General features: G+C 37.0%; 1 protein-coding gene across 3 annotated transcripts in view; it reads left to right on the forward strand.

The window, feature by feature from the left end:
• The window catches only part of LOC145990981 (proton-coupled amino acid transporter-like protein acs), a 149,839-nt gene that overhangs the window by 94,739 nt on the left and 37,300 nt on the right, over positions 1-17,800 (forward strand). The window contains exon 1 of one of the 3 annotated variants that reach the window (XM_083126587.1): positions 10,284-10,325. The exons of 1 other annotated variant lie outside the window; for it this stretch is intronic. The gene's annotated coding sequence lies outside the window, so the exon portion shown is untranslated. Of the gene's footprint in view, positions 1-10,283; positions 10,326-11,513; positions 11,588-17,800 lie in introns of those variants that run through there. One more of the 3 variants, XM_083126585.1, reaches the window with a different exon arrangement.

A 17,800-nucleotide genomic window follows, 5' to 3' on the forward strand; every position in this document is an offset into this window, starting at 1 on the left:
ATGCAAAGTAAAATGAACCAAATCAAAAACGGATTTTTTGCCGCCATTGTCCAAGATGGCGGATATTTCCCAATCACTTAGAATATTACACTTTTGACACATTTCGACGTAAAAATTAATTGTGTTGCAATTATTTCTACGTCAAAATGTTTAACGTTACCCAGAGTCGTCACTTACAGAGATTTGTAGGGCCATTGTTATCCATAACTGTTACAGGCTTCATGCCTTAATTACAGTTATTATTTTCAAGTTATTTTCAGACTTCCATAAAAGAGCGTACTTTTTACAAGGGGAAACTTTACGTAACAAACACAGCTTAGGAGTAGAGACGCACAATTTTTATCAGAACGTAATTACGCGGTGAACATTTTCCCGTCTGCGACGACCACGATAACTCTTTGTGTCGTGAGGTTTCTGAACGTAGCTAACTGGTTTTCAAGTGTTCGCAAAAGCACGAACATTTATACGAGAGTATATTGCTATTTTCTGCAACTACTTATAACTTAACTTGTTTCTTTAAAAACCTCATAGCCTAGGTGCGACCACTACTACTGGTAGATCTTCTCTGACACTGGTGGAAACTCCATTTTTTCCCTGGAAACAAGGTAACAAAGTTTTGTTTCTTTGATTACCCTGGTAACTTTTACGTACGAGCTGTCCGAGAATTTTATTAGTGTTCATTCTTCCAACGTGCGAACGGTGTAAAAATATTGGACAAGAAGTTCATTTTAAATTTCACATTTATCATCCAGGACATAGGCAGGCGGATCTAGTTTTTTTTCTGGCACATATGTTGTACGCATATGAGAGATATATCAATGGAAATATAACGTGCATATTTTTCTAGATATTAAACATAGCTTTTATACACACACACACACACACACACACACACACACACACACACACACACACACACACACACACACACACACACATAAATGGGACATTCCATGTGAAAGGGCACATGAACGTCAATTTTTTAAAATGAACTGCAATGCTGTAACTTTATCCTATCTTGTGAGAGAACAATCTAAAATCATCTTTTGGATAAAAATTCAAGTATTACACATAATTAATTTTATTTATTTATTTTAACTTGCGTTTTTTACTGTTTCACCTGTGACTCCAAAAAATCATTAATTTCTCCATTAACTGTTACGTTTCCCACTCAACTCCACTAGAATATTCAAAGGTCAATTACCTTTTCTCTTTGTCTTAAATAATATATTTTTAATCATTTGACAATTCACAGAAATTAAAAAGAAAATCTTATTAAGTGGAGACAGTGTTTCGTCTGTCATCCGTGACACAAAATATTCTTTAATTCTTTTACCATATGACAGGATTCCTCGAACACTTTTTGTTCATTGCAATATAATACTATCCATACTTAACCATCCCTTTTTGGAGGGGATGCCCTTACCCTTTCCGCTAAACCGGCAATGATCCAGCGTACCGAAAACAAGCCCTTAGATGTGTTAGAATCAGGGGCGTGCTGAGGAAAGAAATTCCTGAGAAGGCAGTTGGCTGACAAAGGTTTACACTGTATACACAAATTTGCGAATGTGTGATTAGTTCACATTGCCCTAGTTTGTCACGGGCTGCTAATTTAATAAATAACTAACTCAATTAACTCAACTGAACTGAGCTTAGCAACGCAACAACGAAGAATCGCTCGCCTCACCTACTGGGCGAATTAAACATCACATGAATTATAATACGGTCAGGATAAGTGCCTAACAGTCGGAGTTACAGAGAATAAACCTAGGAGGATATGATTTTAAATACCTGAAATGACGTTACATAATACTACGGTGTTTCTGAATATACACATATATTAAAGCACAGATAAATACACATTACATCTTGCCCTCTTTCACTCGATCTCACATTCATTCTCTCATTCTATGGCATATTGCGACAATATGACAAATACAAAGGTTAGATTAATTACTACCTTGACCATACTCTTGCTATGTCTTGGCTACATTGCCTATTACAATTTATCTTTTAGGATTTTAAGTATAAAGTGAATAATTGTTCCTTGTGCGAACCCCTTCTATCTTTTCTGAAGGTATAAATATATTCAATGAATTATTGTTTGCTGTTAACATAAACTCTCATCTTTAAATTGATTACTCCGTCGGAAAACAGATGTCTAGGGTTGCCATAGCACTGATTTAAGTTAAGCAATGATTTGATTACGCAGATTCGCGGTAGATGGTCGTCGTCATTCTCACACACGCACATGGTTGGATCTTACCTTCGCTGCATTCCCTCTGACCTGGGTTGGGTGAAAGTGGTCCTACAGTTTTGGAAGGCCTCCACGCACCATTGTTGCACCTCGCGGTTATCCTGGTTCGCGAAAGTGGATCGGTCGGCGGCTCCATCTGGCCTCATCGGATCCTGGCTTCACTCGTTCACTGTCGACTCCATACGACAACTTGCGCAATAATAGGTCAGTTCTTCGCGGTCACTCGTAAGTACAGATACGTGACTTGGGCGATGAGACGAACGTACGCGATGAGCCATGAGGTTAGTGCTCGTTTTTCAATATTTATATAAATGTCTGCCTCGTAAAAATAAGCGGGTATTACAGGCCGCAAATGTCGGCATCTCCGTCAGCGCCGCCCGCCACACTTTTCCCGATCTCTCGGCTGAAGATCGAAATGGACGCACGGTAAATATATATATGTGTGTATCTATATAATTTTGAAATGTATTGAAAACAAAAGATTATACACTTATATCATCTTTCGACAGTCTCCACGGTGTGCAATACTAGTGTTACAGCGATTTAGCTTGATGCAAAAATAAGGACCGAATTTGAACGGCAACTTTGAAATGATACAACTTGGTTGAAACTTATTTTTATTACTCAAAATAAAAATCATATCATTAAAATCAACACATCTTCATCAATGAGAAACACATTTATTTATTCCGGTAGCAAAAAATTCCAGGCTTCTGGAGCCCACGAACACTTTGATGGCATTTTCGACAGCATCCTGGTGGTTTCTCGTACAGATGCCTGAAGAAGTGGTAGTCGGTTGGGAGGGTACGGTGAGTACGGAGGGTGAGGCAGAGATTCATAGCCCAAACCGTTCAGTTTCTGCAGTGTTGATTCAACTTGGTTGTGCGTCGTGCGGCCGAGCGTTGTCGTGCTGAAGGATTGGGCTTTTCCCGTTGACCAATGCCGGACACAGACGTTGAAGTTTTCGTTGCGTTTCGTAGATTTCTTGACAATGCTTCTCTGCTATGATGGTTGCGCCGGGATCAAGAAAGTTGTAGCGGATGACGCCAGCAGTAGACCATCAAACATTCACCATGACCATCTTTCGATGCAATTTAGGCTTTGTGAAGTATTTAGGAGCTTTGTCTTGGTCCAATCATTGTGCTGAACGTCGTCTATTGTTGTGCATGATCCAGTTCTCGACGGAGGTCGGAATACGTTCGAGAAATGGTCGTTATTGTTGAGAAAAGGAGCATAGAGTACACTTCGAAACTGCGATTTTATTGGTTTTCTTTCAGTTCGTGAGACCTCGCTTACCCGGTTTTTTCACCTATCCAATCTGCTTCACTTTGCGATTGATTAACGTCGAGTTGTTCTGTTGTTGTGTTGTTTCGAGTGAACCAGCTTCGATTATCGCATTCAGGTGGTCGTTGTCAACTTCCTAGTGACCCCCATGACCCTCCTTATCTTCGAGACTCATATCGCCGGTACGGGATTTTTCCAACCACCTGCGTTCTGTACGCTCCAAATAACTTCCTTTCGAGTTACGTCTGCGGGTATGCAACCAATTTTGATCTCATGAAGCGAAACGATGAGCATTTCTTGCTTTGGCAGCATCATAACAGCAATAACCGAGATCAATGAAGCGTTAGAAAAAATTAAGGCAGATAGAATAAGAAACAAACAAGATTCAAAATGATTTAATAAGCAATAAGATGTATTAGAAAAAACTTATTTGCAAGACACACAGCGAAACAATTAGGCCATTATTTTTGCATCAATCTTAATGAAAATAAGTTTTTTTTTCTTTTTGAGCCTACACCGCCAGCTTCATCTCTTCATCGAACTTGAAAGACTTGCCTTCCAGCACCTACCTCTATGAATGGTCCAAATAAGTGAAAATCACTGACTGGGGATGAGGTCTGGTCAATCAGCGTTACCCTTGGGATGAAATTGATTTTTCAAATTTTCTGAAAGTTTTTCGGGGTTTTCAGAGACTTTGAACGACTTTTGGTGTTTTAAATAGAATTCTACTGATATCTATGCAAATCCTTATGTACGTATATATCGCTTGAGTTTGAATTAATTCCGATTTCAAACTTATATCGCCTGTCTTTTCTTCCACCTTCCCAATAGCGCAGTGGTGGCGTCGTAGCCTTGTAATCAAGGGGTCTCGGGTTCGATACCTGGTGGAGGCACATAGTAGTTCGGATCCTTCTTGAAACTGTAGGTCGGGCCCCGATTAGCGTTACTGTGAATAAAGTGGACTTAAAACACCAAGCCAATAAACAATTCCACCAGAATGAAATGAATTGTTGTTATTATTATTATTATTATTTGAAGGGTTACATTTTACAGTTATTTTGCACTGATTATCTTACTATAAAACCAGTTTTTGGCCCTACTTGAATTAATTTGTTAAGCTATCCAATTATGCAAAATGTTTATAAAAGTACAGAACAGAAAATACAAGTGTGCATATAGTTGAAAAACATAAGAGAGAAAAGTTAGTAAGTATAAATAGTTTTGTAACTACGAGCATATGTGAAGGAGGCAATGAGGTAAATGAGGCACGGTGTCAGTATTCATAGATTAATGTAATAGTAAAGCATACTTGCTATGCTGAAAGTCTGTCGCAAAAATGTACTTCCCTGGTGCTTTGAAACCTGCTTTTGGATATCATGGGGGGGGGGGGGGGGCACAAAACATTTTGAAGGGAGGCGGGTCAAATAAAAAGAACGTGTTCTCCTGTGGGATACAGCTTACATTAAAAATCGTGTGACATCATGTTAAGGAACGTAAAATATAAATGTTACGGGGACACACAGACAGAAAGAGACGGACAAAGGGAAATGGATTGATGAAAAGGGGCAGGAGTAATCGAGATGGTGATATATATATATATATATATATATATATATATATATATAGAGAGAGAGAGAGAGAGAGAGAGAGAGAGAGAGAGGTAGAGAAAGGATGAAAATAAATGTAGAGAGACAAAAAGTAAATAAAGTAATCCAGACAGAGAGAGAGACAGAGAGAGAGAGAGAGAGAGAGAGAGAGAGAGAGAGACAGAGACAGAGACAGACAGACAGACAGACAGACAGACAGAAATAAAAGGAACTCGAGAAAACTATGTAAAGAGAAGGAAAAGCAGAGGAAGAAGAAGAATAAATAAAAGAAAGGAGAGAGAGAGAGAGAAGAGAGATGATAGGGCAAATAGAGAGAGAGAGAGAGAGACAGAAATAAAAGGAACTCGAGAAAGCTATGCAAAGAGAAGGAAAAGCAGAGGAAGAATAATAATAAATAAAAGAAAGGAGAGAGAGAGAAAGAAGAGAGATGATAGGGCAAATAGAAGAAGTTAGAGAGACAAGGAAAGAGAATTGAGAAGAAACCAAGACATTCAATTTAGGATAAAAGTAGTAAAAGGAATAAATAAAGAGAGACAGAGAGAAAGAGAAGGGGAGGGAGAGAAAGAGAGGAAAGATGAAATATTTTGTAAGATATAGGAAGAGGGAGATTATAGAAATAAATGAAAACAGAAAGAGATGAAATGAATACAAATAATATGGGAGAAAAACTGAGAAGTCAGCAGTTTTTCATATTTCAGGATAGTAAAATATCCCCTTATTTGACCTGACCTGTGTGCTCCCATGGCTCCTTTTCATTCTAGTGCAGTCTGGAGTTCAACCAAGCGATGCTGTTACCTCCGGACCTGAGTCAGGCGACAAAGCAACATAAAATAAACGACAGCATACAGATTACCAAAACAGTCGATATCAACCTTTAACTTTTGTCCTATGACGTCACCAATTAATTAATTAATCATTAATCTTCCCCATAACGTGGAATATCCGTACAACCAATTTGCAAAATATTGTACTTTTTCTCCACGGACCTGATTCGTTGAAATTACTATCAAATCGCGTGCTTGAAATCGCTGATATCATAGCAGCATGAGCTTGCTATCGTTGTTTATTCACCTGCCAAAGTTCAAAGAGGTTCCACGCTCCACCGTCAGGTTACTCTGTCTACACGTGAAAAGATAAGAGCGTCAAATTGCCCATCAGTGGCGTATTTATGTTCAACAGAGCCGTACAGTGAGATCCATAAGTGTTACTCGGCAAATTGTCCATGACTACTTTCGTTAATTTATCTCTTGTATCCTGACAGCTCTCCTTGCGTAAAGTAAAGAGAGTATACTTGGCGATGGACAATTTGCTTGGTAATAGTCATGGATCCCGCTGTACCTATACTGATCGCAGGCCCAACTGACGATATGTCCCCCAATAGTCTTCGGGGGTGTGTGGCTCGATGAATGCCAATAACCTCAGTTGCAAATTAAAAGCTGTAGGGGTAACATCGCTCTCCTGAAGCAACGTTGCCAAGCGTACTTCTGTTTTTGCCAATTGTTTTACTAGCTTATTTGTACAGTGTTTGGGTGTTTTGTGTACTGTTGCACAACTTTTATCCAGTAACGGCGCTGTTAAACTCTCTCCCTCAACATGCTTTACATTCGACGCTCATTTGTTTCATCCCGCCAGCAACTTTCGGTACCTTGTGACCCGAAAATGCCCGCTGTCAGTCGATGAGAATTCAACTGATCGCTGATTGGTTGTTCCCAAGCAGCCAGCTGGAAATGCAACCAGTATAGAGCTCTCAGCGTCCAGGTCAAGTATAGAGTTTAACGCCCATCTACGGAAATTCAGCACCCTGCTAGGATCAAATGGCGTTATTCTCTTAGTATATAAATATACATTCTTAATTATAACACCATTAAGCCTTGCTTCCATGATTATGAAAAACTAATTATGCTGACCAAGGCAGTAATTTATTTTATTAAAAACATAAACTAAACGTAACGTTTCAACCTTCTAGCAAGGTCTTCTTCAGACTCTGTATCAAGTACAAAAGTCTAAAAGTCTTTTGTACTTGATACAGAGTCTGAAGAAGACCTTGCTAGAAGGTTGAAACGTTACGTTTAGTTTATGTTTTTAATAAAATAAATTACTGCCTTGGTCAGCATAATTAGTTTTACATTCTTAATATATGTGCGCAACCTGCAAAAGAAAGAAAACACCTTGCAAGACACCCATCGGCTATTTCATGTGCATGTGAAATTAACCAATGAAAAGGCACTTTTCAACCTCACATATTTTGATTCATTTGAAATTTGGCAAACTGAAAGGACCATCTGAGGTAGGAAAATATACAAAGTTGAAGATCCATATCTTTTGTGTTTCCGAAATTTCAGGGGTGCAAAATATGTGATTTTAACCATTTTCTTCAACATCTCGATAACTTGAAATTGCAATATTTCGGTAACCTATAGAAGTGATTCAGACGGCTTTGGAAAGGTCTTGATTGGCTCTTTCACACGAGATATTACATACCTATGTCAGGGTAACAAAAAAACAAAAACAATTAAAGGTGATGTAAATATAACTTTGGAAGCTGTTTTCTGAAAAACAGGACTTTAATAATTTCAAAAAAATATGTCATATATACACTATTACTCAATAACTGTACAGAATTTTAAAATGGGACGCCAATAGAATCCAGAGTTAGGTTAGATTAGGATATGGTAGGGCAAGTTATGAAACGCACGATAGACAAATTTCTATAATTCAAAAGTAACAGAAATTAAATACAATATTGTTTGAAGTAACGCACATGAAGCTGATGTTTACATTACTAGTTATTAGAAATATAGGGTGCTTCAAAAGTCCGGTCCCAAAGGCAACTCCGCTATTAGAGATATATGATTAGAAGGTTACAGCAGTACAACAAAAAATACTATTAAAAACTAAATGTTATATGCAATGGTGAATGGCCGGGACAGATATTTGCATGAGGGAATGCATATGTTGTTTCTATATTATTGTAATATTTTATTCACGGCTTTGCTACCAATACTACTACTACTGCTATTACTAATAACGTTTATTTCTCCCATAAAAAGGTGCTAATAATGCACATATAAGGGTGCCTGCAGTGAGACTCGGGGAGAGGATCATTTAACTCTCTAACTAGGGATAACCAAAAACTATATGCTCATTCTTTCTTTCTCATTTTTTTAAACTTCTTTTTCTTTTTCTTTATTGTGTCTTCTTTCTATCACTTGAATCCTCCTCCCCCCCCAGTTTTAGTATAACCACCCTTATATGTGGTATAACTTTCATTCACACTTACTTTCTGTCTTCTTGGTCATTTTTTTTCTATTTTTCTCTCCGTTTTCTGTTTAATTTTGTTTCAATCTCTCACCACTTTCATTTCCCTTCTCTGTGTTTCTTTCATTATCCTTTTCGCTCTCAGCTTTTTTCTTTTTCTCTTTTCCCCCTCCGAAATTTCTTTATTTATCTTTTTCCCTTCTTCTCTATTTCTTTCTCTTTTCCTTCTCCACTATTTGTTTCTTTCATTTTCCACCTCTTCTATTTCCATCTTTCTATACCTTTCTCTTTTTTCCTCTCTTCTTTATTTATTTTCTTCTCTTTCTTTCTCTTTTCCCCCTCTCTTCTCTATTTCATTATTTCACTTTTCCCTCTCTTCTATATTTATTTCTCTTTCCCTCTCTTCTCTAAGTCTTTTTGTATTTTCCCTCTCTTCTATATTTAGTTCTCTTTCCCTCTCTTCTCTAAGTCTTTTTGTCTTTTCCCTCTATTCTCTATTTCTTTCTTTCTCTTCTCTATTTCTTTCTTTTGCTATTTTATATTTTCCCCCCTGTTCTCTATTTCTTTCTCCATTTCCATTTCTTCCCTATTTCTTTCTTTCACTATCTTTCTCTTTCTCCCCTCTCTTCTCTATTTCTTCCTTTCTTTTTCTTTCTCATTTTTCCTCTCTTCTCTATTTCTTTCTCTATCCTTCTCTTCTTCCTATCTATTTCTTTCTTTTCTCTCTGTCGCTTCCTTATTAATCCTCTTTTCTTCTTTCTCTCTCCGTTCTCTATTTCTCTCCATTCCTCGCTTCCCTATTCCTCTCTTCTATCCCTGTCGGTTCTTTATTTCTCCTGTTTTCTTTCTTTCTCTTTCTCTCTGTATGCGTCTCGCATTCTCTATTGCTTATTTCAAAACATTTCTTTTTTAATCTCACTTTAAACACTTCTTGATGACGTAAACTTGTCAATATATATCAATGACACAACTTTTTGCTTACGTACACCTCTATTTGAAAAATTTTCCGCGGGTGCCCTCGTGTATATCTTTAGTAATTACAACTAAATTCAGCAATGGGAGGCATCTCTCAAGAAACACTTGCAATTTTACTATCGCCTTTCAATGAAACTCTAGCATTTGATATTAGATCCATATTTTTTTTAAAACAATATGTTTTTTTTCATGTCATTATTTTAAACACTTACATTATATTTGCAATACACGATAATGATTTTGTACAGTGACTTATATTTACATAAGGTGTAAGTTTACAACAACAACAACAACAACAAATTAAATAAATCGTTTTGGAGATAAACAGGAGAGTGTGTTCGGTATCCAAGAATTAGTACCGAATCGTGAGTCCCTGCTTGGGCGCACCTACAATTTTTAGAGGGGAAGATGTTCAGTTTCCGATAAAGCATTTCGATTGCAAATATGATTATGATATTAGAATTCATATGAAAATTCGAACCTCAATACATAGTACAGTATATAATTGAAGTTCACACACACACATACTAAACCCACATGTTGAGTTTGAGTTCAACTTTCAAGTATAATCCACAGATATTGTAGGGAACTCCATGCGTGTAACGATATCAACTAGAGGTCAAGTCTTAAGAACCGCACACATTCCAACCTTATTACACACCACCGATTCATAGAAACTGCTACTGATTTCATTTGTTTGCCAAATAAGAGAAACTGGGTTTCGAATGAATGCCTATCATCATATTTACTAAAAGTCAAGTGTATTGTGATTACGTGCAGCTTCCTTATCGTATTGGTCGAGAACAATGGGCAGGACACCCAATAGGCTTATCGGACACTACTACTTGAGATCTGATATCTCTTATATATGCTGGAGAGATTAGTGATAGTCTCCTAGTAATATTCGACAAGGTGCAGCACCTTAACATAAAGCGGATATTTAGGTGAGTGTTGATTGATTGAACATTTATTCTTGTGACGTCCAAATTACTTTTAAAATGCTTCCTCGATTTATTTAAGTACATAGGTAAGCTTATATGGGGTCAAAATTAGCATCAAAGAGTGATTTTAGGAATATTTTAGACTGGAACCGATTATATTCTAATACATTAAAAATTCATAACATTTATACTTCAAACATTCCACCCAAAGCCTTAATGGTACATTGATTAAAATACTTTTCTTCTCTAAAATATTCCTTTCGCTTGATAGCAAAGTAATTAGTATGAGATTTCAAATAATTGATCACCATACCGTTCTTTCTAGCTCACAAACGTGGATATAAAATGTAATAACATATAAAAATGTACATTTTCATGTAATCTACGGCCGACCTCCGTGGTGTTGTGGTTAGCCACGCGTGCTACAACACCAAGGGTTCTCGGTTCAAATCCCAGCCTGGGCAACGATGTTCATCAATTTCATCGTATCATAACTCATCCTCATCGTCGCGATTAGTCAAAACTGGCAGAAAAGAAACGATAAATAGCAAAAATCAAATCATACAATCTACGATAATTGGTCATGCACTATGTAGTTCTTTCGGGAAGGTCTAATAATATACAACTCGAGTGAATAGTCTTCCCGCAACTTTAATTTCAAGACAGGTGTAGCAACTCATTGCGAAATGTCATAAAACAGTGTTAAGTTGGTCTTAACCACAGATTTTACTTTAATAACAGTGTTTTAAGTCTCGTTATTGCATATTATTGTCACTTAAGTGTGACCGATTGTAACCTTTCTCTCCAGTTAAAAAACTAGAGATTCCACTGACGTGCATAACTCACTCTGATATTGCGATTTGTCACACACTGCAGTAACAATAAAGTATACGGTCTCAGAATTATTATGGCAGGTGGATCTTTTTCTTATGAGATTAAAGCAGTGCTTCTTACGCCACTCAGTAAACTATTGTACTTTGATTTCAATTTGGAATTGAGACATTTTATAAATAACACGATCCTTCTCGTTATTGTTACGTTGACAGTAACTGAATAACATTGAAAAGGAAATTACCGTTCAGTGACTTGCTGTGTAGTATGATGTGGTGTGTCATCAAAGTTTGATATGGTTTTACTTTATACGCTCGTGATAGAAATAAATATAAAGGCATTAATGTGTTTCCACAGTTAAAATTATTATTGCAAGCAGTCGCTCATTAACAGGAACGGTATTTTCAACTGTGCTACGACGAAGGCAGATGAAGGTAAGAGATTATACTAATTGATACGTCAGACGTAAGTGGTTGTGGTTTTATGTGAATATTCATTCGTGTTTTATAATATTATGGACAGACAATGGAACTTAAGCCAACGCGTTTTCTGTGAAGTCTTTGTCTTGTTTACCTCAGAACTCCTACGCTGTAGTCAGCTATTGAGCTTTATAGAGTAAATAATCAACACGTGTGAGATGAGTCCCTTAATTTTTCCTAACCTCCGCATCAAAAAGAAATAGCATCACAAGTATACACGAAAAAGGTGAAGTAAAGGTAGCCCTGTGCGTGTGCACATATGATGAAGGCACATGAGAGTGATGTGGAGATATAGAGCTCTACATATTCTTGATCTCGGTCATAGTTGGAATGATGATTGACCCATTGATACGAGGCTGGGTTGGTCTCAGAGTCGCGCAGAAACATGGAAATGACTGGAAAAATTCCTGGCCCAGATCCCCAGCTCCGGGATTCGAACCGCGTGGCAGTCAGATGCTCTACAAACTTTTTTTTTTTTTTTTTTTTTTAAAGGAATACCCTTTAAGCGGGAGTATCCGTCATTATTCGACATTTTCTCAGTTTTCACACATATGGATTCTTACTAAATCCTCTATTTTCTCATTTCGGACAAACACAAACAACCATGTCCTAACCGAGATTCGAACCCAGAACCTCTGCTGACCACTCCGCCACGGAGGCAGAAAACATCTACTGAGCTACCAGAGCTTCTGATAATGTGTTTTCAAAAATAAAATCTATGGATGGTTTTGTTCATCAAGTGATCTCTAAAGTGTGCAAAATTGGCTTTCTTCCACGTACATTTGCAAGTATACCCCAAAATTAATTTCCACCTTTAAAATGGAAAGTAAATTCGACCATTTTTAGAATATTTTGTGCATTTAAATTTTTTATTACTTTATGCGAAGAGGTTTATAGTATTAGGCGTAGCATAAATAAGTTGAGATGGCAACTTCTTTCTATCTAATTTAAATATTTATTAACATGCCTACTATTTTTTACAAGTTGATGCAGTTTTTGTGAATTATTTTCTTTCATATTTTAAATTATAAAAATTGATTGCTTCTAAAATAGTCTCATACATAACCACATCAACTCACCCTCCTTCCTACACGATAACACGCATGTACCTATTCTTCCAGTCGCACCAGCTTCGATTAATTCAATTAATAAGTTCCAACTCTTGTAGAAATGATAACTTTTGTGTCAAGATATCTTACTCAGAAGGAACTTTATTGTTGTTAAGAAAAAAGATTGATTTCCTAAAACCAGAAAATTGTTCTACTGGGAAACTCCCTCTCTTCGTTGTAAATATTTTTTTTTCTGAGTAAGTTCCTAATTACATGTCATATTGCATAACCTTCACATAATCTTTGGATACACTTTTGTTTCAGTTACTTTTGTAGTAGTGGCGGACAAACCTTCTGGTGCGGATGCCCACTGGATGGCTCTCAAAGATTTGAATGGGTCACATTTCCAAAAAAAGAAAAAAAAATGTATTTCAAATTTCACATTGTTATTACCTGATCCAAAAAGAGAAATTATGATCCAATAATAGGAAGTTTAAATACTGAAGTAAAAATTATACATATTCAAATATTGCAGTGAAGATGTGTTAAATTTTCAGTTCAGGCTTATATGGTCCAGTGGTCAATAGAGTGTGCTGTCTGACGTGCAAATCGATCATCCAAGCTAAGCATATTGGCGAAAGGCCAATCGAACCGTCTAGTAGCTGGTCCACTGGTCAACTTCGAAGTGTCCCTCAGGACAGCTGGCGCTCTTAAGGGGGCCAATCCCGGTAAAGCTCATGACCGGGGGCATCGGGGCCGAAACGGCGTCAGACACCATAGATCCTGGATTCGAATCCAGGTTTCCCATCAAATTTATCAATATCTTCACACTTGAATTTTATTTTTATCACAAAATTTGCCAGTTACATTTTGACAAGGTGAGTCATGGCCCACTACGGCCCAGCCTTCTCGCTGGCCCAGGTTATAGCATTTTCAGTTCCATTGTAGATTTTACTATAATAATAATAATAATAATAATAATAATAATAATTTAATTTTAATATAATTTCCACCTTATTGACAGCTTTCCATGTGTGTTGTTGACGTTACTCGGCGACTGTTGGCGCAGAAACTTTCCACTATCCACTCAGCTTATCGTGTTTTGTTAAAAATTTCATTCTCCTTTCTTTATCTCTGATGTTACACACCGATTAAAAGTTTTTCATTGCACTTGAGTCAACAAAGAACGATCTACTTTCTGTGTCACCTTTTTTGACCATTTTTTAAAAAAATTGAATTGAATGGGTTTCATTGTCGAGCAAATTATTGGGTCATTTTAAAAAAGAAAGGTATTACTCAAACACGATGATATAGCTATTAGGTTATGCTTGTGTTTTGTGTCAAGGAAAAACACGTGGATTCACGGGTGTCACGTTATGAAGACAATTGGTATTTTTAGTCCTCGTTTTCTTCAACGTGCTTGAAGAGCGTTATTGAGTCATGCACGAATTTAATTGTGGGCCCTTGCATTATCCTGCTGGTGCAGGTTATCATCAAAACTCCTCATTCAGTTGTGACATCAAAAAACTGTGGAATAGATCATGTCAAGATCACAAGGATTTATGTGGAATTGCAGAACACAAAAAACTTTCTCTGCAAGAAAAAGCACCATTTTACGAACAGCGCCTCTTACGGCCGACTAGGGAAGATATACTATGCTAACTACAAAATAAACAAACAACTGATGTATCCTGTTTTGGGTTAATGAAGAACATCTGCAGTTTTAATTACGAGAAGTTGATTACAACATCTAGGTTGGACGATCACAACTCACAAGTGCTGAACCAAAAAAGAAAACTTCTAGAAAAAATAGTTAATCATCGATAATTGTGCAGCTTTGCACAGACTACAAACCATGTAGTATATTAACTTTTGAATTTAGATATACACTTTGACTTTAGTGTTTACTGACAAAACTTACTACATCCTGTTGCAGTTTTCCTCGTGTTTTGGTGGGAGGCGAACGTAAAAATCGCTTAGGATCTGCTTGGCCTGACGATTAAACAGAACCAAGAGTCTAATTAATTAGTGCGAAGTATCTATTTTCATATAATGAATAGGAGAAAGACATAATTTTCACTGGTATATGGGATTCGGTCTGACACATTCCTTTAGGTCACTTGGCCAAAATCAATTAACTTCGTTTGGTGGAGAGACAGCAGTGATAGAAGAATGATGTACAGTCACCAGCAATAAACATGTGACACCTAGATCCTGAAATACTATATTAAATTAAATAGTATTAAAATCGCCGTAGAGTTAGGCAACACACATAACGCCTTGCAGAGAAACGAGTATTTCAGGATCTAGGTGTCACATGTTTATTGCCGGTGACTGTACATGACAACAAGAACAAAATACAAAGAAAACAACAACAATTTACAAGTATCAAGTAATAAAGTACAGTATCAATCGATGAAAAACTGAGAGGGCCTGACCGATGCCGCAGTGGTAGCGTCGTCGCCTTGTAATCAAGGAGTCCCGGGTTCGATACCCGGTGGAGGCACATAGTGGTTCGGATCCCAATTTAAACTGTAGGCCCAGTCCCGATTAGTCTTACTGTGCATAAAGTGGACTTAAAACACCAAATCAACCAACCAACGATGAAGAACTGAGCACAAAAGTAATAAATACAACCTAAACATGGCTGAAAGATATATATTACATTACCAATATACAATTTTATTGAAGTTTAATATGGTATGTATTATCAACCAATAAGATTACTGATTTATATTACTTGCAAATTAAATGTAACATGTAAACACAATACCTTTTCTATCTTCTTTCTTACTTTGGTATAATAGAAACCAACTGCAAATATTCATATTGAAGACAGTTAAGTTTGGGACCAAAACCCACCAAATCCTTATTTTAGTACCAGATTCACCATATTCAATGAATGTTTTCCTGTATTTTGGTTGTTCATGAACTAAGACCCATGAAACTGCGAAAACAATTACTTTCATACGTGTAAAATCAAGGATTAGGGATTCCTGAAAATTTGAATACTACGAATTTGGAGAATTTTGTTAGTAAGAGCCTCAAATGCAAAATTATATGGTGTTAAGGGAGGGAGTAAATTCATCCATTGTAAGACCCAAAATTGCTTTATCTCATGGAGAATCCCTCACGCATTAGTAATATTATGCTTAAATCATAACCTACGATCAGTAAAGGATCAAAGTTAACTGAGATTAGCATAGAAATCTCGTGGTTTTCCCCATTCGTCTCATAGGAAGTGTGGATTACCTCAGAAGGATGCAACAGTTACTATCTCTACGTCACACCACGCTGTATTCATTAGAAAGAGAACATTCCTGTAAACATGTTGGTGTGCAACACGTTATTTGTCCATTTTATCAGCAGCAAAAATGTGAAAATTGCCATGATAAATCACAATCAATGATAGTTAGCTCATTAATCCAGTCTATCATCTTCCTGAAGTGTACCTTGGTGCTTGTCATGCGCGTTTATATCGCTTCTTCAGAGTAACAATGATAATTTTCGACATCAATTTTTCTGCTACAAAGCTTCCTTGGCGTGTAGTTCACGTCAAGAAGTACTTAATTAGTTTCCAATTGCTCTCGCTGTTGCCAACGGAACGCCTTAATCGGATTGCTTTGTCATCCACGAATGATGAAAGATACAGCCCTCCAGATTTAATCAGGATAGTCCCTTCTTTTTAATCCCTGTCTCAACGTTTTTTTGTTTTTTTTTGGCTGCAGTAGAGACTTGAAAATGTCCCGTTTTTGTTACCACTTATTCAACCATGTTCTCTCTTCTTTGTTACAAGAATCACTGCTGAAATGAATCATTTAATTTTTTCTCATTTTTTATAATTCCAGTCCACTGTGTTTGGAGCCATGTGTGTTAATATCATCCGAAATCCCCACTTATTTTTGTTTCATTACTTAGAATAACTCAGCAATAGGCAAAAATCTTTTCTTCTATTAAAACGAAAAATTTTCTTCTTCTATTAAGACAATAAAATTATTCTGTTAAAGTCAAGAATTGTCCTGGCGTTTGCAAGTTAATTTCAATGGGGAAGTATAACATGAAGCACGGTGTCTTATTTCAAACATTCGACTTACTATCTTGCCACCGAAGTTCCGGGTTCGAATCCTGAACTGAGCATGGACCGTCTATTGTTTGATCTCATCATCATGTATCCTCATCATCGAATTTTTGTCCTAAGCAAAGAAGAAAAGCGACTTAAAAGAACAAAAAGAAGGAGCGAAACCGATTACAACAATTGCCGGCCAGGTCATTTTTATTCCACATTCTATAATCCCGTTTCTCGTACTTCACTCTCAGAATCGTCGAGAATCCATAAGAAGAAAGTTCTGAACATATGGTAGCCATAAATGTGATGGACATAGCTTAGGAATTGCATTGTGAAAAGAACATTGCATCAGAGCGGCGCAGCTAATACACCCAGGAGGTCCACACCACCCAGGAGGACCATCTTTTAACTTCAGTGGTGTTACAACCATTTATCTCTAGTATTGTAACTCCACCGAGACCAAAATGTGGTATGGACCTCCTGAAACGATTGAGTGTGTCGCTATAAGGCTGTTTGTTTTTCCAGTGTGTAAAGGCATAGAGGCACAGGATCCATAATAACTAATAAACATGCGAGGCGCGGAGTGCCCACCCTGTTCAAATGTAGTAAGCAAATTTCGTGATAAAAAGAAAAGGAAAGTGTAGAGATAATGATTAATAGTAAAAGATTTGATTCCAGTATCTCTAGTTTCGAAGTGAGCTCTGTAGACGTTGCATTATGGAGACCAGAACCTAACATTTAATACATTTTCAAGGCAGCATTTGAATTCGTCTAATATTTTTTTACTCCAGTGTTTAAACGTTATATTATTTGTTAATAAATCCTTCTGTGGATCATGCATAACAATAAAGTGCATTTTTATTTGAAGATTTGGGGCACCCAAAGTCAACCATTGGCTTATTCTCACCAGAGAATCTTGTACCGCTACTAGACTCGCTCATGAGGTAGACAGACTACCGGATATGACAAGCTTTAGTGCCATTACATCGCAGAATATTATAGATTGCAAATCTGTGGCAAATATTCCATTTTCAATAACTACTCTCTCTGTGT

Source organism: Lepisma saccharinum, chromosome 8 (genome assembly GCF_977018435.1).
Source record: "Lepisma saccharinum chromosome 8, izLepSacc3.1, whole genome shotgun sequence".
NCBI classification, from domain to species: Eukaryota; Metazoa; Arthropoda; class Insecta; order Zygentoma; family Lepismatidae; genus Lepisma; species Lepisma saccharinum.